Source organism: Durio zibethinus, chromosome 13, assembly GCF_047325235.1.
Source record: "Durio zibethinus cultivar Kanyao isolate XHJ-2024 chromosome 13, ASM4732523v1, whole genome shotgun sequence".
Taxonomy (NCBI): Eukaryota; Viridiplantae; Streptophyta; class Magnoliopsida; order Malvales; family Malvaceae; genus Durio; species Durio zibethinus.
Window position 1 is genome coordinate 17,231,373 of NC_143174.1, and position 22,574 is coordinate 17,253,946.

Below are 22,574 nucleotides of genomic sequence, written 5' to 3' on the forward strand. Positions count from 1 at the left end.
CAAAAATTATTGCAATTAAGAGTTACTTGCATATAATGCATGTAACTTGCTTATTTCTTCGAGCCATCTATTTTAAATAATTATTTACTTTCTTTTGATATTTAAAAAAATAAAAAGGGTCTTTATTTGAATGAAATAGATAGATTGTTTTCTTCTTATGATATTTTGGGTTTTACATTCTACATTCAATTGAGGTTGATTTTTTTATCAATGCCTTTAGTTGTTGGATTTGGTCTATTTATTTTCTTCAATGAAAATATATATGTTTGGTTTTAACTGCATAGCTTTTCTTCTTTGTGTAAATATTCTTGGGTAGGAGGAAAATTAATAGACCTGATAATCTAAAACATGATACAGTAACACGGCACAAATACGATATGATTATAGGATATGAAGGTGACACAGCTTAAAATTTTAGTAATAACTATATCTAGGTTTAACAAAATAAAAATATATAATATATATTTTTGTGTCAATAAGAATTATGATACGTAATTTTCATGAAAAACACGATACGAATATACGAATTTTAGTATTTTACATAATGCGAATACACGAATCATCAGGTTTAGAAATTGGCATGTCACTGTGCATCTTTTGTGCCTCAGCAAGAGATATCACTTGGTCAATTATGCTTAGTGATTTGGTCAATTATGCTTAGTGATGTAGAATATATAAGAATCTCATACTGCTGCTTAATGGGTGACATATGTTTAATTAAAACAAGATAATAGGATTTGAGAAAAGGGTTTTGAAGATGGAGTATTTGTTGTCGTATATTGATTCTTTTGCTTGAGAAAATTGGCATCATTGTATCTTACCTTGCAAACAAATGTTCAAATTTTTTGTACCTTAATCTTGCCATTTGGACAATAACTCTCTGTTTGGACCATAAAATTACTCATTTGTTATCATTTTAGGTATTTTCACATTTTAGCTTATTTGATTGACTCTTGTTGAATGATTATTTACAGGTGTGGGCTGTACTAAAACTTGGATTCTTGGTTTTATTGGGAGATCCTTTTGATACCAAACTTTATATATAATTGTTTTTAATGTATTATCAGTTTCGGATGGTAATGGCGAGGGTCAAGTATCATTAACAGTAGAAGTAAAGGAACATAATACTTTACACCATGCTTTTAAGGTCAGTAGAATGCTTCTTATTTGTTCTGTGTAAATTTTTTCCTGCTGATGGGCATATTATTCTATTTTAGTAGTCATGTTAAGGTTTAAGACACTGTTCATACTAATGACCTTTTATTTGTGTTTCATTTTCTCATTGTGATTTAGATAAAATCCCGTAAAAAAAAAAATTTCCATTAGAAAATCCATGGTGATAAATTGGTTGGACTTTAGTGCCAGTAAAAATGTTTCTTTTGCTTTCTGAAAGTCCAAAATAGAACCAGCAATTGCAGACACACCAATGAATGGCTTTGTTGATGACATTGGCTCTTTGGATCTTCATTTGGAAAAAAAACTTAAGATGTATAAAGAAAGGCTAGAAGCAAACTTTCAAATCCATAGTGGTGGGAAACATCGAAACAAGGTGATCAAGTTGGTTTTGTGGATGAAGCTGAATAGTTTGGTCCAAGAACTTCATGTCATTGTTAGGTGGATTGTATTCTCTTCGAGACTTTTAAAAGTTTTGTATTTGCCTTATAATATTTGTTTATTTTTCATTATTTTGATATCCAATTTCTTATTTTTATTTCCTAACATACATAAATATTTCATTGAAATTCTTGTCATATATCTTGTTAAACAATATATTGCTGTCACAAGAAAAATGTAGACAACCCATTTTGTCCAAAAAATCTTTTAGAAATAAAATGGGCTGCATTCGTGAATTAGGCCTTAAAATGAAATTTTAGGCCCAAAATATTAAAAGCTTGAAAATGTATTGATTTTAATTTTGATCTTAGATTTTTATTTTATTTTATTTTTGGAATTTTGTTTTAGTAATTTTGATTTTAATTGTAATTTTTGTTTGGTCAAAAGTCAAGGTCAATGAAGTAAAAAAGAAAAAAGGGACAAAAAAAGAAAACATGTGATTTGTTTTGGATTTTGATTTTCAATGAAAAAGGAAAGATTACAAAAATTGAATATAGGAAATTTTCCCAGATTTAGTAGGATTTCCTAGTTTCTAAACCAAAAGGGATTAAATCCCTATAAACCCCCCCAATCTACAAATAAGAGAGGGGGAAGTAATTAGGAAGGATCATAGAAACAAAAGAATCAACACATCAAATTTTCTAGGTGAAGTTTTTAGAGTTAGGGGCGTTATTGAGATCGGTTCTAGGAATTTAATATTTTTTAGGGTTTGATTCTCGATTTCTGGCTTTTAGGTTAAATTGGTTGAAGACATTCGAGATCTTTGATTTCTGGGATTTGCAAATTAAATTCCTACATCTTGAATTGTTTTTGAACTCTAGTTTGATTTCTTTTGGAATTCGGTTTGATTTTTTGAAGCTTCAAATTTTTTAAATCGGTTTAAAGATCTGGGATTTTTTGGAAATTGTTTGGGTTTCTTTTTGAAATTTTTAGCTAATTTTGATTTTTTTGGGTAGGTATATGATGACTAGAGGGAATACATGGTAGTCAGATTCTGTTTTCTTGAAGTTTGTGGGTTTGGTTAAATTTTTCGATAACCGATTAAATTTTTTGGTGAGGGATTCTATAAATCTTTGATCAAACAAAGGGTTTTCTGGAGAATTATAGAGAGAAGATGAAGGAAATTGGTTTAGAGAGAGAAGGAACTCAACTGAACTGAAGATAAAAGTAAATTTTTGGCTTTTATAAGAGGTAAAATGACGTAATTTTGGCCAAACCAAGATCCGTGCATAACTTGTGCCTCGACCCAATAAGATCCGACCCCGAATCACACGGTTTTGCTTGTCTTTTTTCCTTTATTTTTCAGTTTAGATTTTATTTTATTTCCATTTTTCCTGTTTTCATTTCTTTTTCATATCTTAATTTTATGTTATTCTATTGTATGCTTGAATAAAAAATTAAAAATAATAAAGACTTTAATTGCATGATTTGCATGATTACATATTTAATTGTATGTTTAATTTCATGTTTAACTATATGATTATATATTTAATTTTATGTATTAGTTGCATGATTATATATTTAATTTCATGTTTAATTGCATGATAATATATATTTAATTGTATGTTTGTATGAATATTAATATATTTACTTGCATGATTATTTTATATACTATTATTTGCATGATAATATATTTAATTACATGTTTGCATGATTTTAATATATTTAATTGCATGTTTGTTTGTGGGGTTTTTTATTATTTGCATGGTATTTTATGTTTATTTGCATGATTATTAATATATTATTTGTGTGATTTATTATTATTTACATGGTATTTTATATTTAATTGCAGAATTACGAATATATTTGCATGTTTCTATATTTATTGTGTGCATAATTGCATGATTATATTTAACTACATATTATATTTGTGAAATTATATTTGATTTTATGATTATATATTTGCATAGTGTTATTGCATTGCATTTTATGTTATTGCATGATTATATATATATTTGCATGAATGATTTTTACGGCATGATATTATTACATGACTTATGGTATGATTTTTAATATTTATTGCATGATTGCTTGACATTTTGATATAATATTTTGTATCATCATATTATGATTTTGATATGCATGATAAAGACCATCTTCATATTTGACAAGGCTTAGATAAGATAACACCTAATTAATGTGGTACCAATTTTGGGCATAAAAAGATGCTAATACCTTTCCTGCATGTAATCAACTCTGAAACCTTAGTTATGATGATGTAGATCAGAACTTATTCTTTTTAAGGATCTTTAGTTTACACTTAGGATAATCTTAAAAATGATAGATTTATATAAGTGGCCAATCACACCTAGGTAAAAAAAATTGGTGGTGACTCTATGATTTTTGTGTCTAATGGGTAGGTTCTCCAAACCTAGACATTATGACAGTTTGGTATTTCCACTAGGGACATTAGAAAGTCAAGCCATTAGTTAGTTATGTGCTATCTTAAGCCTTGCTTTTATGGTTTTATTATGTAATTATTTGTGATTTTCATATTACTATCCTATTTGTTTTTGTTTTCTTGTTTTGCAGATTTTAATTTTTTATGTGCATTAATATATTTGATTATTCGGCATGTCCCTTTACACATACCACACTTGCATTCATGTATAAGTTTTATACCTAAGCTTTATCCTTTATTAGGATGGAGCAAGTACTTACACTCTTATGAGGTGATAACCTCCATGTAAGCTAGCAAAAACTCTTACTCAAATTGAACCTTTTTCGTTTGAGCCTATAATGGTGGGTAAAGATTGGGTGCCTTACTAGTCTATAATGGATGATAATGTAGGGAACAATTTGAGAGCCTTTAGATTGTCAGGCCTTTAAACCTAGCATGTACATGAACCTTAAAAATTCAAACCTAGGTTAAAGCATACCCTCCCTTTTATTAGAAAAAAACCTAAATAGAACACATAATGGGACAGTTATTATTCTTGTAAATTTATTATTCTTTGTATATATATTTTTTGCATACTAACCTTTTATATTATTCTTTGTAAATATTATGTAATTCCTTGTATATGTTAACTAACCTTTTTTTTCTACTTTGTTTTGCATACATACATCATTAGATTCACATAAGGAGTGATTACCATAAAACAATCTTAAAAAAAAAAAAAATTAATTACATCTATGGATAGCCAATCAAAGTTTCCTATGTACCTAAGAATGAAGTCTAAAGAAGGTTAGCTTAAAGGAGGTGATTGTTTGCTAGCCAATTATGTAACTACTCTGCCTGCCAAAATCCATCCCAATCTCAAATGAAATGATCTTAGAGATTTGGTTAGTATTTAGAACCAATGGAGTGTCACTGCCAATAAGACTTTCCCAAAAAAGTTTGGGGACCTTACATTACTTCTTTCAGTCCCTGTTGATGATCAGTTTATTAGGGCTATGGTTCAGTTTTGGGAATCTTCATATCGCTGCTTTATGTTTAATGAGATTGACATGGTGTCAACTATTGAAGAATATTCAACTCTCTTTTGCTTAGATCTCCCCAATCCTGATAAGGTATATTGAAAAAATAAAAAAAAAAATGGTTACCTAAAAAAGCTTGCTGAAATGATGGTCGTAGATGTCCAACTGTTTATAATTGGATAAAAGGAAAAAGTGAAAGTGTTAGTATTCCTTGGTCTATTATTTGTGACTTTATATACAAATATTTGGCATTGAAAGAAGAATGGATTTGATAGCATTAGCTTTATATGAGATAATGGTATTTTTAAAATGAATGGGTTATATAAATGTTGTAGTGGTGGATTTTTTTTATCAACTTGGTTATCAAATCAACCATATTCTTGTAATTTTAGCTGAGATTATTATATTTTTAAATCATTGTCATCGAAATAGAGAAGCTTGTTTTATTGGATATACTTAGTTGTTAACCATTTGGATGAAAAATCATATTGAAAATAATAGTGGTAAATTCTGCAAGCCCTATTTCACTTAAACACTTCTATCAAAGAATTTTGTGAGAATAAATGGCCTACACAAAAATCCAAAGAAGTATGAATCTTATTTCTATGCAAGCTCACTAGCCAAGATGTGATATGGAAAGCTCTTTGGATGCCTTATGAACTAGTGTTTTATGGTTGTGAAGATAAACTTTGGGTTATTCTTTTAAGCTTTTAGGATGTAATGAGTTATTCTCCCATCATGGTACAAAGATAATATGGCTATGAACAGTTTATCCCATCCATTCTAAACTTAGTAAAATAGACTTCTTATATGTTAAAATTGATGCCTCTATAAAGATAGCCAAAACCCTACGAGCTTGAAATTTGCCTTAAAGCAAAAATAGAAGGGAATGCTTAAGTGAGGTTACCTATGAGTATTTTGTGTGGCATATTAGGCGAAGTAAAGACATTAGAATCCCTAAAGAAGTAACTTCAAATGGCCCAATGAAATTATCACCTCTTGATCCCCTATTGGTAGTAGAAACCTTTAAAAGAAAGCTCAAAGTTGAAAAAGATGAATTAGAGCTTGAAAACAAAAGGCTAAAATGGGAGTTAGAAGGAAAAATGGACCAAAAGATTTAAACACTTAGACAAGAAAGGGATGAATAGAAGAACTTTTTTCTGATATCAACATTACGCAGTCATCCAACAATCGTGAGTTAGCCTAACTTTTGGAAGAAAATGAACAATTGCAAGAAAGATACAAGAAAAAGATGAAACACATACTGAAACACAAAAGCACATCCAAATGCTCAATGAGGTAATGGTTGAAATTGGAACACAAATAGGTCTTGTGAATGAAGAATATGAACAAGCTAAGGAAGCATATGTGAGAAAATATAACCAATTGGAGTGTTCACTGGATCAAATCACTATAGCTACCTATGAAGCCAAGGACATGGTCGAAAAAGTTGAAGAAAGTTGAAAAATGGAAGACACAGGTACCACTAGTATGAACACATGGCCAAGAGCTACTAGCTTTCCTTAATGAAGTGCAAGGCCAATATCGACAAAATAAGAATTTTTTTTTATAATAAATTCTAGACTTTTCATGGATGTAATATTAGATTTAGTTAGAAATAACTTTCAATTCAATAAAGATTTTCTTTGTTAATAATTGTTATATGATAAATCCTCTTTATTGCATTCAAACATCCATGCATTTATATATAAATATCTTTCCAAAATGCATGATAATAACTCATCATAATTTCTTAAAAATTATGGTAAATCAAGGTTTAAAGATTGCTTAATCTTCAAACAATCTAAGGTATTACAATACTAGATATTAGGCAAAGATCATGAAAGAAGAAAACATTTTTCATTTTTAGAAGCCAAAAAAGTCACAAAAAGAATTGAAAGGGCAGTTGGAAACTATTATTGAATTGTTGAAAAATATAAGCAAGTGGAAAAAAGTGGTGATACAAAATGAGGTTAAATCCATTATCCTCTTTGTTTTCGCTCATGTTCAGTATAGATGTCTCAAGGGGCCTAACACCAAATGCCATTCATTGCAAACTATCCATATATGTAGATTGACATGACAATAATTGTAGCTCTTCCTCTCTTTACCCTTGCTCTTGACATTAAATACCTGATCTTACACAAGTTTCAAACCTTGATGATCCTAAATAGCAAAAAAAGTTGAAGAATGGGCCTGATGAAATTGAAAAAAATTCTAAAACCCAAAAGATGGACATTGTTGAAGAAAGGCTTAAAGCTATCGAATGGATAGATTTTTATTGGTTAATAGATGCGACTGGATTCTGCCTAGTCTCTGATGTGGTGATTCCACCAAAATTTAAAGTGCTTAAGTTTGAGAAGTATGATAGGACCAAATGCCTTATTACACATGTCAAAATGTATTATCGTAAAATAGCTGCATATGCTTATAATGAAAAATTACTCATTTATATTTTTTGAGATAGTCTTATTGATTCAACAACTAGGTGGTATGTGCAACTGGATAGAGCTTGTGACCATGGGTGGAAAGAACTTGTAAGGATTTTCATTACATAATATAAGCATATTATTGACATGGCACCAAATCGTATGTCTTTCTAAAGCATGGAAAAAAAGGTGAGTGAGAGTTTTAATGAATATGCTCAAAGGTGGTGGGATATGGCTACCCAAGTTCAACCCCTATTGATTGAAAAAGAAACCATAGTTCTATTCGTCAATGCTCTTAATGTTTTTTATTATGAGAGAATGATTAGTAATGCCACTAAGAATTTTACTGATATGATAATCTTTGGAAAAATCATTGAAAATGCTATCAAGAATAGGAAGCTATAATGGGGTGAAACATCTAGTGCAAAGAAAATAGTTGCATAAAAAAGAGGGGTTGATGTTCAGGTTGTATTTCGTGAAAGGCTATCACAGGGTACCCTCGATATCTTCTATACCCTATGTACTAAAAGCCTTACCATTCTACCCATAACATTTCACCAAACATCTATTCTTACCACCACCTACTTATCAACCTAGTTTTCAACCCAATCTCTATGTGTGACCTTGCCCTTTTTCCCACCGCCCAACCAAATGCATAAGCCAATTATTCAAGGGCACCTTAATCTACCCAAGAAAAGACCTAGATTGATCCCATCCATATGACCTATATTGAACTATTCCCTCAGTTAGTAGAATGTTGCCTTATAGTACCTTTCCATGTGGCACCATTGAAGCCTTTTACCCTAAATGGTATAATGCTACTGTCAGATGTGACTATCATGTTGGAAACATAGGTTATTCAATTGAAAATTACCCTGCTTTGAAATACAAGGTGCAACATTTCATTGACCAAGGTGTGTTAAAATTCGATACCTTTAGGAGACCAAATATCAGTGGTAATCCTCTACCAACTCATGTTGGAACCATTAATGCTATAAATGGTGATAAAACTTACCACATTAAGAGAAGTGCCAATGATGTCAAAACTCCATTAAAACAAGTTTTTAAAGCTCTAGTTAAGGCAAACATGATTTGTTCAGTACCCCTAAGTCATAAAAATCTATTTGAATCATCTTACAAATATCATAAAGGGGCTTTGGGGCATTTTATCTAGCATTGTGATGCTTTTCACAAAAAACTTTAAAAGATAATGAATGCTTCTCAAATAAAGTTTTATGAAAAAGTTGAAGAAGATTTGATGAATATAGTAGAGGAAGAAAGACCTTCCAAAGCTTGGGTTAAACCTCTCACAATCTACTACAAGAAGGTTCATAATCAAGAGAAACCTACTCCAAAGTTGATTTTGATAATTAAAGTCCAAGTCTTTTTCCATATCAAAGTGACAAAGCAATGTTGTGGAAATACAATTACGAGGTGGTAACTCAGGGATTGGTGATAATCAAACTGTAACTATAACTAACTCTACAAATATAATTGGAATAGGAGGCATGGCTAGAAATGGATGATGTTATTCACTTAAAATGGTAGGTAAGGCTAGAAAAGAGAAAGCTAAAGAGGGCAAAAAAGGTGACAAAAATAACCCTATCAAAATTCTTGATAGGGGTATAAAAAATCAGTTATTGAGAAAGAGGCATGCGAATTCTTGAAATTAATCAAGCATAGTGAATATAGTATGATGGAACAATTAAATAAGATACTTGTAAGGATTTCACTTCTTTCTTTGTTTCTTTCCTCAGAATCCTAATTGATAATGGCTCTTTGATAAATATCATGCCTACTAGTACTTTGACCAAGCTTTCAATTAACATATCTTATTTGAAAGCTAGCCATATGGTAGTAATGGTTTTTGATAGGTCACAAAAGAAAGTGATGAGGGACATTAAGATACCATTATTGATTGGTCCTTATACTTTTAGTATCAAATTCCAAGTGATAGATATCTCTTCAGCTTATAGCTATCTACTGAAAAGATCATGGATTCACATGAAAAATGTTGTTCCTTTTTTTTACACCAAAAAGTCATAGTCATTGTTAATGGATATCTGGTTTATATTTTTGAAGAAGAAAATTTACTTGTAACACAATCTATATCCATTCCATATGTAGAAGCAGCTAATGAAGCATTGGAATATTCATTTAGATCATTTGAAATAATCAATGCAACATATATGAGGGAATGATTTAAAATTTATGCCTTTTAACTATCTGTAAGTACTAGCATGATGATCAAATAAATGATTGATAAAGGTTGGTGTCTTGGGGAAAGATTGGGAAAAAATCTACAAGAGGTAAAATAACCTCAATTAATATGAGATAACAAGGGTAGAAGTGGTTTGGGATATAAGCCAACAAGGGCAAACAAGGTGAAAATAACAAATGCTAAAAAAAAGAAGAGAATAGTTTATCTTAAGAGATGTGAACCTGAAGATGAAAAATTAGTCATTTCCTACCTTTATGATACCTTTCATTTTGAAAGATGTATGTATCCTAAGTCTTCTCAAGCTATCGATAGGGATAAGGCATGGATTCTGGGAAAGATCTTTTCTAAGCTTTTTATTATGATAGTGAATGATAAAGTTGCTGAAAATCAAGAAAAGAAGCCATTTGTGTATCTTACCTTGCCAGGCAATGATGTGAAAAATTAGAGGATGACAAAGTTACTTGCTGTCCTTGAAACTCTAAAAAAGTAATGTAGTGAGTCAAATCGTAACTACTTAAGCTTGAGCATTAGGGGTATTTTTTATGTATAGGCTAATTTACTCATTATTATTTCAATAAAATGATTTTCATAATGCATTATCATTATATTTTCTCTTTTAATTCTTTTATGCTTTTACATAAACACTTACCCACATCTTTTCATTACACTTATTTTTTAGGTTTCCAAATAATGAATATGAAGACAATTATGATAATGATTCAAGATTTGACTTTGAAAATTTTATTCATTTTGATAAACTTGATAATGAAGAAGCTTCATATGACTATACTTTGCCTTTTGAATTAATGAGATTAATGGAATAAGAGAAGAAATCAATTAAACCACATCAAGAAGCTTTTGAAATGGTTAATTTAGGGGAAGAAAAAATAATAAAGAAGTCAAAATTGGCACAACCCTATCACCAAGCGATAAAAAAAGGATAATAAATCTACTTCATGAATATGTGGATATGTTTGCATGGTCCTATAAAGATATACCAGGGCTTAACACTAATATAGTATAACACAAGCTACCCTTGAAGTCTGAATGTAAGCTAGTGCAACAAAAGCTAAGACACATGAAGCCTAAAATGTTGCTAAAAATCAAGAAAAATGTTAAAAAAGCAATATGATGATGGTTTTCTTGAGGTAGCCAAATATCTTAATTGGTGGCTAACATAGTCCCAGTCCTCAAAAAAGATGGCAAGGTCAGAATGTGTGTGGACTATTGAGATTTAAATAAAGCAAGCCTTAAAGATGATTTTTCCCTACCTCATATTGATACATTTGTGGATAACACTGCCAATCACTCTATGTTGTCATTTATGAATGGTTTTTCAAGTTATAACCAGATTAAGATGGCCCCTGAAGATATGGATAAAATCGCATTCATAATAATGTGGAGAACTTTTTACTGTAAAAAATGCCCTTTGGATTAAAAAATGTTAGAGCCACATATCAAAGGGTAATGGTAACTCTCTTTAATGACATGATGCATGAAGAGATTTAAGTATATGTTAATGATATGATTACCAAATCTCATGAATGAGAGTATAAGTTACCAATCTTAAAAATCTATTTGAAAGATTGAGAGAGTTTTAACTCAAGCTTAATCCAGCCAAATGCACATTTGAGGTAAAATTTGGAAAATTGTTAGGATTCATAATCAGTTAAAGAGAAATAGAGGTAGATCTAGATAAAGTACAAGCTATTCAAAATCTATCTCCTTCTCGATCACAAAAGAAAATTAGAGATTTTTTAAGGAGATTAAACTCCATTGCTCATTTTATCTCTCAACTTACCTTGAAATGTGAACCAATTTTTAAATTGCTTCGTAAAAACAATCTAAGTAAGTGGAATGATGAATGTTAAATGACTTTCGAAAGAGTTAAAGAATACTTATCAAGCCCATCAATATTGGTACCACTAGTCTTTAAAAAACCCTTAATATTGTATCTAATAGTGAACGAAAACACCATAGGAAGTGTATTAGGGCAACATGATGAATCATGCAAGAGAGAATAAGCTATCTACTATTTAAGCAAGAAATTCGCTAATTATGATTCAAGATTCTCACTTTTGGAGAAAATATGCTACGTACTAGCCTGGACGACTTGAAGACTTAGACAATATATGTTATATCATACAACATGGCTTATTATAAAATTGGATCCTTTCAAGTATATTTTTAAGAAGCCTTCACTATATGGGAAACTAGCTAGATGGCAAGTTATGCTCTCAAAATATGACATTATTTATGTGACTCAGAAATCAATCAAAGTGTAATAAAAATGTTTCTGGTAGACTGAGATTCTGATGATTATGAATTGATAAAACTTGATTTTCTGGATGAAAACTTAATGATTGTAAAAAAATAGGTATAAAAAAAAGCTATGGAAGATGTTTTTTGATGGGGCTTCAAATTGCTTTCAAACATAAGATTGGGGTAATTTTGATGTCTTTAAATGGCCATTGTTACCCAATCATTGCTAGATTGAATTTCAGTTACACTAATAACATAGCTGAATATGAAGCATATGTAATGGGCCCACAGGCCGTAATTAAAAAAAAAAATTAGAGTTCTAAATGTATATAGGGATTTAGCCTTGGTAATTTATCAATTGCATGAAGAATGAGATACAAAAGATACCAAGCTAGTTTGCTACTAAAAATACATCTTTGAGTTAATTAAGCAATTTGAGAACATCTAATTTGAGTACTTGCTTAGAGAAAAAAATCAAATTGTTGATGCTCTGGCTACTCTAGCTACTATGATGAAAGTAAGTGAGAATTCTGAAATCCAACCCATTAAACTAAATGTAAAAGACTTACTAACACATTATTCCAGCATTAAAGAAGAAGTTAATGGGCAACCTTGGTACCATTACGTCATGCAGTATTTGAAATGTCTACAATATTCAGAGTATGCAGTAGAAATGATAAAAGAATCATTCGAAGAGTGGCAGTAAGACCTTGACAGAAAAGTACTTTACAAAAAAAGTAAAGACCAAGAGCTCTTAAGATGTGTGAATGTTATTGAAGCTAAAAGAATATTGAAAGAAGTACATGATAGAGTTTGTGGGGTTCATGCTAATAGTTATATGATGACCAAACAAATAATGAGGGTATGGTATTACTGGTTATCAATGGGGAATGATTTATCAATTATGCAAGAAAGTGCCATAAATGTTAGATTTATGCAAACAAGATTAATACTCTACCAACAAACCTGCATGTTTTGGCATCATTATGGCCATTTTCAATGTGGGACGTGGATGTGATTGGGACCTATTACTCTAAATGCTTTAAATGAGCATAGGTTTATTTTTGTGATGATAAACTATTTCACCAAATAAGTGAAAGTAGCCTTATGTGCAAGTGTCACAAAGGTAGTAGTGTGCAAGTTCTTAAAAAAAAGATAATATGTTGATATTGGCTTTCAGAAAAGATTATCTTTAACAATGCTAAGAATTTGAATAACAAGACGATGAAAAAAATGCATGTTCAATTCAAAATCAAGCATTATAATTCCATACCTTATCGACCAAAGATAAATGAGGCAGTAAATACTACTAATAAGAACATCAAAAGAATCGTAGAAAAGATGATTGATACTTATAAGAATTGATATGATAAGCTACTTTTTACTCTATATACTTATATGACCTCAGTGCAAAAATCCACTGAAGCTGTTCCATTTTCACTAGTTTATGTATGGAAACAATATTTTTAATTGAAGTAGAGATTCCTTATGAGTTTTAATGGAGGCAGAATTAAAAGAAACAGAATAGATCAGGAATCAATATGAACAACTGAACTTTATTGAGGAGAAACGAATGACAACATTATGCTAAATGTATTAGAAGAGGATAATGCAAGCATATGACAAAAAAGTTTGCTCTTGACAATTTCGAAAAAGGGAATTGTTTTTAAAAAAGGTATTCCCAAACTAGCTTGACAATCGAGAGATGTGGACACCAAATTGAGAGGTGCCATATGTGGTGAAGAAAGTTTTTTTTGGTGGTGCATTAATTTTAACTAAAATGGAGGAGGATGAATTGCCAAACGTAACCAATTATGATACTGTGAAGAAATATTTTGCTTAAAAAAATAAAAAACAAAAAGAAAAAGAGGAAAAAAAAAAGACTTAAGGTGAAAACCCAAAAATGGCAATCTGAGTCAAATGAGGCAACTAAGTTAAAAACCTAAAAAGATAGTTTAGATGTAATGATAGAGTAACATCATGAAAGTCTCACCATACAAAGGCAAAGTTGGTTTGATAAAGCTCTTCATGATCATGAACATTGTTGGAATAGGCTTTGGGAGAAGAATTTTGGATTATTTGCTCAAGATTGTTAGAACATTCATTATTTGGATATTTTATTACCTATTCAATTATTATTGACCATTGTCCTTTTTTTCTTTGGATATTTTGATACTTATTCAATTATTGGTTGATTATTATATTTGGTCTACCAAATTCATGTCCTTCAATAAAAATCTTTTTGACCTTTCACATTGCCTTATTTATCTCTATTTTGATTCAGGAAATACTTGATTGCTTTGTAAATGTTGTAATATTGTAATAATGATAAGTAAATGAAAAATGCATAAAAGATCTCCACATTACTTTAAAAGAGGGAAGGGAGTAGTGAGGATAATAAGAATACCTAAAAAAATGTTAATCCCTAGTAATTCAGAATAAAATCTTTGAAATCCGTGTTTATATTTGGATGATAAAGTGTATAAGATTATTTGATAGTGCATGATGTCTATGAGGATCATGCATGATAACCTATGTTGATAAGAAAATTTGGAATTTGGATGATAAAGTGTATGCGATTACTTAATAATGCATGATATCTAGTGGATCACATAGTAACCCATGTTGATAAGAAACTTTTGAATTTTGGTGATGAAATGGATGAGATTACTTGATAGGGCATGATAGCTCATGTTGAAAGCCACAAGTGTTTAGGAGTTAAAAAAAGTAAAAAGATAAATAAAAAGCTTTAAGAACCCTTTAATTTACCACAATTGAGAAGATAAATGAATTGTATGGCATGCATTGCATTTTTCCATATGCATTACATGCATCACATTGAGAGCATTGCATTCATTCTATGCATCATGCGTGTTTGAAAAAGATAAGATAATTAATCATTGAATCATGAAATTGAAGTGAATCTTGAAAGATGTTTTCATTCATTATTTGCATTCATTGCATGCATTTGAAAAGTAAAAAGGGAAGCTGATGTTGAAATATTTTGAAAAAAACATTAGAAGGCAATTAATGATGATTCGGATGAGAAACAAAAACTTAATTTAAGATAAGAGTTTTTTAAGTTTCAACACCTTTATTAGGGATGAGCTTTTTTGAAAGTAAGAATGATCTTATTTTATTTTTCAAAAGTTCTAAAGCCTTAATTGTGGGGGAACATTTTATTTTTAAAAAGTTTTAAAGCCTCAATTATGGAAGAGCTTTTTATTTTTGAAAAGTTTCAAAGCCTTATTTGTTGGAGAGCATTTTATTTTCGCGAAAGTTTTAAACCTTTTTCAATGATGAGACTTTGCAATTTTCTTTTTTAACTTTTCTTCACCCAAACAAAATGGATCTGTTTTATCTTTGTACAATTTCTATTTCATAGAAAATGCACAAAGAGAGGCAATTTTAAACACTTCATTTTGTCCAAGAAATCTTTCGGTAATAAATGGGCTTCATTCGCGAATTGTGCCTTAATACGAAATTTTGGGCCCAAAAGATTAAAAGCCCAAAAAGGTATTGATTTTAATTTGATCTTAGATTTTTATTTTATTTTATTTTGTTTTAATTTTTGTTTTAGTAATTTTTATTGTAATTGTAATTTTTGTTTTGGTCAAAAGTCAAGGTCAATGAAGTAAAAAAAGGATGAAAAAAGAAAATGTGTGATTTGTTTTGGATTCTGCTTTTCAATGAAAAAGAAAGATTACAAAAATTGAATATAGAAAAATTTTCTAGATTCAGTAGGATTTCCTAGTTTCTAAACCAAAAAGGATTAAATCCCTATAAAAGCCCCCCAATTTACAAACAAGAGAAGGGAAGTAATTAGGAAGGAACACAAGAACAAAAGAGTCACACAACAAATTTTGTGGTTGGAGTTTTTGGAGTTAGGGGTGTTATTGAAATTGGTTCTGGGAATTTAATATTTCTTAGGGTTTGATTCTCGATTTCTGGGTTTTAGGTTAAATTGGTTAAAGACATTAGAGATCTTTGATTTTTGGGATTTGGGAATTAAATTCCTAAATCTTGAATTGTTTTTGAGCTCTAGTTTGATTTTTTTTTTGGAATTTGGTAGATTGGAGATCTTTGATTTTTGGGATTTGGGAATTAAATTCCTAAATCTTGAATTGTTTTTGAGCTTTAGTTTGATTTTTTTTGGAATTTGGTATGATTTTTTGAAAATTTAGATTTTTTAAATTGGTTCAAAGATTTGGGATTTTAAAAAATTGTCTGGGTTTTCTCTTTGAATTTTTTGATGAATTTTGATTTTTTTTAATAGGTATATGGTAGCTAGAATGAATACACAGTGGTCGAATTCTGTGTTCTTGAAGTTTATGCATTTAGTTAATTTTTTTGACAATCAATTAAATTTTTCGACACCAAATTTTACAAATCTTTGATTGGACAAAGGGTTTTCTGGGGAATTATAGAGAGCGGACAGAGGAAATTGGTTTGGAAAGAAAAGAAACTTAGCTAAACTAAAGATAAAAGTAAATTTTTAGCTTTTATAGGGGTAAAATGACATTGTTTTTGGCCAAACTAGGTTTTGCATTTGACTGTGTGTAACTCATGCCTTGACTTGGTAAGATTCGACCTGAATCACTAGATTTTGCTTATCATTTTTCCTTTTATTTTTTAGTTTAGATTTTATTTTATTTCCATTTTTTCTGTTTTTTTTTTTTTTTTCATCTTTTAATTTTATGTTTTATTCTATTGTATGTTTGAATAAAAAAGTAAAAAGACTTTAATTTCATGATTTGCATGATTATATATTTAATTGCATGTTTAATTTCATGTTTAACTGTATGATTATATATTTAATTTTATGTATTAGTTGAATGATTTTATATTTAATTTCATGATAATATATTTAATTGTATGTTTGCATGAATAGTAATATATTTACTTGCATGATTATTTTATATACTATTATTTGCATGATAATATATTTAATTACATGTTTGCATGATTTTAATATATTTAATTGCATGTTTATTTATGTGATTGATTATTATTTGCATGGTATTTTATATTTATTTGCATGATCATATTTAATTGTATAATTACTAATATATTTGCATGTTTCTATATTTATTGTGTGCATAATTGCATGATTATATTTAACTACATATTATATTTGTGTGATTATATTTGATTTTATGATTATATATTTGCATGGTATTATTGCATTGCATATTATTGCATGATTATATATATATATATATTTGCATTAATGATTTTTATGGCATGATATTATTACATGACATATGGTATGATTTTTAATATTTATTGCATGATTACACGATTGATTTATATTTTGATGGAATTTTTTGTATCACCTTGTTATGATTTTGATTTGCATGATAAAGACCATCTTTGACAAGGCTTAGGTAAGATAACACCTAATTAATGTGGTATCAATTTTGGGCATAAAGAGGTGCTAATCCCTTCCCTATATATAATCGATTCCCGAACTTTAGTTTTGATGATGTATACCAGAACCTATTCTTTTTAAAGACTCTTCGTTTATACTTTGGACAACCTTAAAAAGGATAGATTCATATAAGTAACCAATCACACCTAGGTAAAAAAGATTGATGGTGACTGCATAATTTTTATATTTAAGGGGTAAGCTCTCCCAACTTAGACATTATGACAACAAAGAAAAAGAAAAATTATAATGATAAGGACAACCAGACGAGCAGGTAGTATCCATGGTCGTAATATTGGTTCGCGCTTTCAATGTTGTGCATTTGCAACCCATGAATTTCTTTTTAGCCTAATGAGTTTCAACTTTCTATAATGAAAGGAAGCTATTAATCATACCTTTGTAGTTAGTTTGGGCTAGGTGCAATAATGATATTAATGTGATCTTTCACCATTTCTACAATTCTATTTAAATTTTTTTTCCTTTTAAGAGAGACTTTCGGTAATAAGTAGTATTAGTCAATGATGATCTATAATTTTCAGATTATAAGGAGTATTAGTTAGTGATTGCTAGAAACAGCCAAATAGAAGAGAGTATTCACTGTGCTTATTACTTTCTCATTGAGAGAGCAGAACATTATGTTTATATAGAGGTATATGTTGATATTTAAATCTTTTATTGCAATTTACTATGAATCTATTAATTACCCAGCTTATCCTCTTTATTGTTATTTCATTCTTCCATAACCTTTCCCAGAATCAATTTTTCATAACAAGCCTTTTAGGAAATGAAATTATTTGGAATCGCATGCTAGAAGCATTATTCCAACGTATTATGCAAGCATACAATGATAAAAAGTGTTTCAAGATTATTATTGTCATACCTTTGCTTCCGGGTTTCCATGTTTTCATTTTGGCCATACTCTTTTAATTTGAGTTTAGACAATAGCATTATGTTTGAACTCATTTTAAGGTTTAAAGGGGGGTCTTGATGATGCTGGTGTGGCATTTGTGAGTGCCATAATGCATTAGCAGTATCGAACCATTTGCTAAGGACATAATTCAAAATTGCATAATCTTTATGATGTTCTTGGTCCTAAAACTCATGATTACGTATCTTTTTTTGGTTTTAAAGTTTGTGATAATCTTTTTTATGATGGTTTTGTAGCTACTAGTCCGATATGTTCTTGTACTAACATTTATCCTCCTATATCATTTGTTGGTTCTTTTTTATTATCTTTGTAGGCATAAGATGTCATAGCAACTTAACAATGAAAGTTTAGTATGTAGCACACCCATGTTTGGTATATAAAAGCTGTCGCCAAATTCTTTCATGCTGGAATTTGGTGGACAACTATTCAAAGTCTTAAAAACAAATTTAGGGGTAAATTTGGTAAGAATTGGTGGGTTGAAACACAGTTGGCAAAAATTGTTGCAATTAAAAGCCACATGTCTATCATGCATACAACTTGTTTATTTCTTCAAGCCATTTATCCTAAATAATTGTTTACTTTCTCTTAACGTTTAAAAAAAAAAAGGTCTTCATTTGAATGCAAAAGATAGATTATTTTCTTCCTTTGATATTCTGGATTTTACATTTTGCATTCAATTGAGGTTAGTTTTTCGATTAATGGTTTTAGTTGTTGAATTTGATTTGTTTTCTTTTTTTTTTTTTTTTTTATGAAAACATATATGGGTTTTGGTTTTAACCACATACTATGTTTTTCTTTTGTGCTAGGGGAGGGGAGGATTACAATGGCGGAGACAACATAAATGTTCCTAATTCCCTTCATTTCCAAACAAATCCCTAAAGTAAAACACTAAAAAAAATGAAAATGGAAGACAAAGTAAAGAGCCGACAAATCGAACAAATTCTATAGCGCGACGACGAGGAATTACAAATAGAAGAAGTCAATGGTTTTCTGGAATCATCTGACGATAATCATAATGCTAAGTAATCACCTTAACCATATAAAAATTTCTTATTTTCTACTATTAGATTGATTGTTTATCACGTCATTCCTAATTTTGGTCGAACTGAGTGTTTAGGAAAATTTAAATTTATTAAAAATTGTAGATTGAACTGTTTTGAAACTCACCTGATTATTTATGCTATTTTATTTCATTTTTCAAACATTCAATCTTTTAGTGAAAAAAATGCTATTAATTATTGAAAGGTATTTAGTTTAAGTTAAAGGATTTTTAAGATTTATTTTAGTTCAATTGCTACAGTTTGTTAATGGTTTCTAACTTTATTGTTCATATTGTAGTGGCGTTGCTTCAACTGGTGACTTTACCTTCGATACCCATTTGACTTCCCTACATTCATATATCGTCAGTAATCTATACTCTATTTTTCTTTGTTAATACAAGTTTTGGTGAGTCTTATCTAAATAGTTTGAGATTTACTCTGTCAAATTCAGATGACACAGGTTGATGATATGCGCCATAGATCTCCTTTGTGGGAAGGTAGTGCCATCTTGAGCCTCCCGTTGTTCTATCTAGAAGGTATTTACTCATATGCGAATGTTTTCTTTTTTTTTTTTTTTTTTTTGTTTTTGCATCTCTCGGCATAGTTTTTGACTATATATGTTCATTACTTATGGTTGTGTGAGGTATTTGTTTATTGAAATTCTTGTGACATTGGTGAATATCTATTTCTTTGGGGTCTTTTTTTCAGCATTTCTTTTCCTTTGCTTACATTGGTCAACAATCGATTCTGTTGGTCATTTAATTTTGGCAATAGTTAGTTTATTGGTTTCAATATGTTTGCGAAAATGTCAATTTAGGATTTGTATGTATTCGGTCATGGTGGTATAGTTTCATAATTTAGATGAACACTCATGGAAATATTAATCATCACATTTTATCAAGTTGAAGTTTAACCCCTTAGCTGAGCAGATCTTCAGTTTACCAAGAAAAGAAAGAAAGAAATTTATAGCTTAAGGTCTATGAACTTTTTTATTATATTGCAGTTACTTTTGCACCACTGAGGGATGGAAGATTGTTAGGATTTTGGGCAAATGTTGCTGTCGGGAATTGAAGAAAATCTTTCTCTTAATGGAAGAGGTAAAGTTTCATAAACATATAGATTTATCTTAAAAATTTGAAGAATCCAACAATATCACCAAATAGGGTGCAAAAACCATTTGAAGTTCTTGATTCACAATCAACGAGACCTAGTGATTCATGTATTCGTATCATATAAAATACTAAAATTAATGTATTTTTATTGTGTTTTATACAAAAATTGAGTGTCATAATTCGTGTTGATACAAAAATATAAAATATAATTTTTTTTATTTTGTTAAACTCATATTTAGTTATTGCTACAATTTTAAGTCGTATCACTCTCGTGTCTTATTTTTGTATCATATTTGTATCATATTACCGTTTCGTGATTTAGATTGCTAGGTTTACAATCAACAACCATTTATTTATGACGCCTATATACTTGCATGTTGTCTATCACTAGCCCATGAAGTACAAGTTGAAAATGAAAACCAGAGGGAGGTCTTACTTTGTGTATTTGGTTAATGTGTTTGGATGTTGTTTTCACTTGGTTTCTCCTTTAAAATCATTTTTATATAGATAAAGTTTTGTTTTGTAAGGCCCTACTGTTGCACTATGTAGATCATTGTGTGTTTGAAGGCTATATTGGAACTGATTATTGTGGTTTGGACCTTTCATCAGGTATGTACTCTAACACATGTTGTTTTAGATTTCTAATTTAAAAGATTTTGTCTAATTTTTTAGTTACGAAGTTTATTGCATGACAGAAGTAAATTTCTTTGAAACCTTTATCAATGCGTTATGATTTTGGCTACTGGCTTGTCCATAGGAGGATGAAGAAAATTATTGCAGGAGCCAAAGAAAGATGATGATATACTTGATCATAATCCGGAGGGGAAGAGTAATAAAAGATATTTAGCCTTTAACCAAAGTAGGGATAGCAGCAATTGGAACTCTTTTGACATGTTGCGTTTTTTCTGCCCCTATCTTTACAGGAAAAAGAGAGCAATTGCCCACATTGTTCTTGCAAAGGATCCAAATTCAAGTGAGTTTCAACTTACCTAAGTTGTATCCGTTAATTTTGGCATTTATCAAAATTAGAGAAGATGTGAAAAAGGTTTAACTATGGATAAGATTCAACAAGTAGATTCAAGTTTCAAATGAGTAGTCAATAACAATAATTTGGTTTTCAAGTCTTTCAATTTATAAACAACGTAGCAATTGGGTATTTCCTCTTTGTTATCAGATCTTTATCAGTTAAGTTTTTCTATTAATTCAGCTTTCAAGTTTTTGTTTATGGAATTAAACTTTTAAAGAAAATAAAAAAGAGGAATCAAGTTATATATGGACATAAAACTTTACAATTTTTAGCACAAAACCTTCACTCAAACCTTCACAATTTTTTAAAATGAACGAAAAAATTATTGAATATGGAATGTCAAGCTCAACTGTGATAACTTTAGCTTACAGTTTGATCTTTCATCTTGCTTTTTGAATTTATCTAAAAAGGCTTGATGTCTCTTGCTCTTTTAAAATTACATGAAAATATTAGCTTTTCCTGCGTGTATCAACGTTCATTAGCATACATTCTCGTGAGAAATATAATGCAATTCATTTTTTCTGTTTGGATTCATAGTTAGAGCTTTAGTTTGTGAAGGCATTTTTATAGCAGTAAAGAAAAGTTGGGACCTCTTTTTTGTAATGGTGCAGTGGTGGCATTTTATATCTAAAAGCATCTATCAAATAACAAGTCAGGCTCGGAACTTGAGATAAAACGTTGATGAGCTCATTTGAGGTTAGTTTTATTGATATATACGTTCAATTCTCTTTTTTTTTTTTTTTTTTTCAAAAGGTGTAAGTATAAAACACGTTATAATTAATTATATGAATTAAATTGTTATGGGTATTTTATAGGAATTCAAATGTCATATGTCCAATTGTGATATTTTAAAATATATTATACATGTAAATATATTAATTTTTCATTACATTCATGCATTTTAATAAAATTTCATTTCATAATGAAATATTATATAATATTATTTTTTAAATTTAACTTCCGTAATGTAGCAGGGGATTTCAATCTAGTTATTAATTAAAAAGCTTTGTGGCTACGAGTAAATGCTATTAGAAGATGTTAAGACTTTCTATCCCTTTTGTGAAATTATTTTAAAGATATTCAAACTTTAATT

The 22,574-nt window shown here is 29.7% G+C and overlaps 1 long non-coding RNA gene across 2 annotated transcripts; it reads left to right on the forward strand.

Annotated features, from left to right (window-relative positions):
- The first annotated feature begins 18,941 nt into the window (after positions 1 to 18,941).
- LOC149515370 (uncharacterized) lies at positions 18,942 to 22,371 on the forward strand. 2 transcript variants are annotated; one of them, XR_016326869.1, is made up of 8 exons: positions 18,942 to 19,324; positions 19,641 to 19,704; positions 19,794 to 19,878; positions 20,346 to 20,439; positions 21,004 to 21,063; positions 21,212 to 21,283; positions 21,378 to 21,427; positions 22,093 to 22,371. It is a non-coding gene; the product is annotated as an uncharacterized LOC149515370 (long non-coding RNA). The 2 variants fall into 2 exon arrangements; XR_016326870.1 differs by lacking the exon at positions 18,942 to 19,324 and having other exon boundaries at positions 19,583 to 19,704.
- Positions 22,372 to 22,574: the final 203 nt, after the last annotated feature.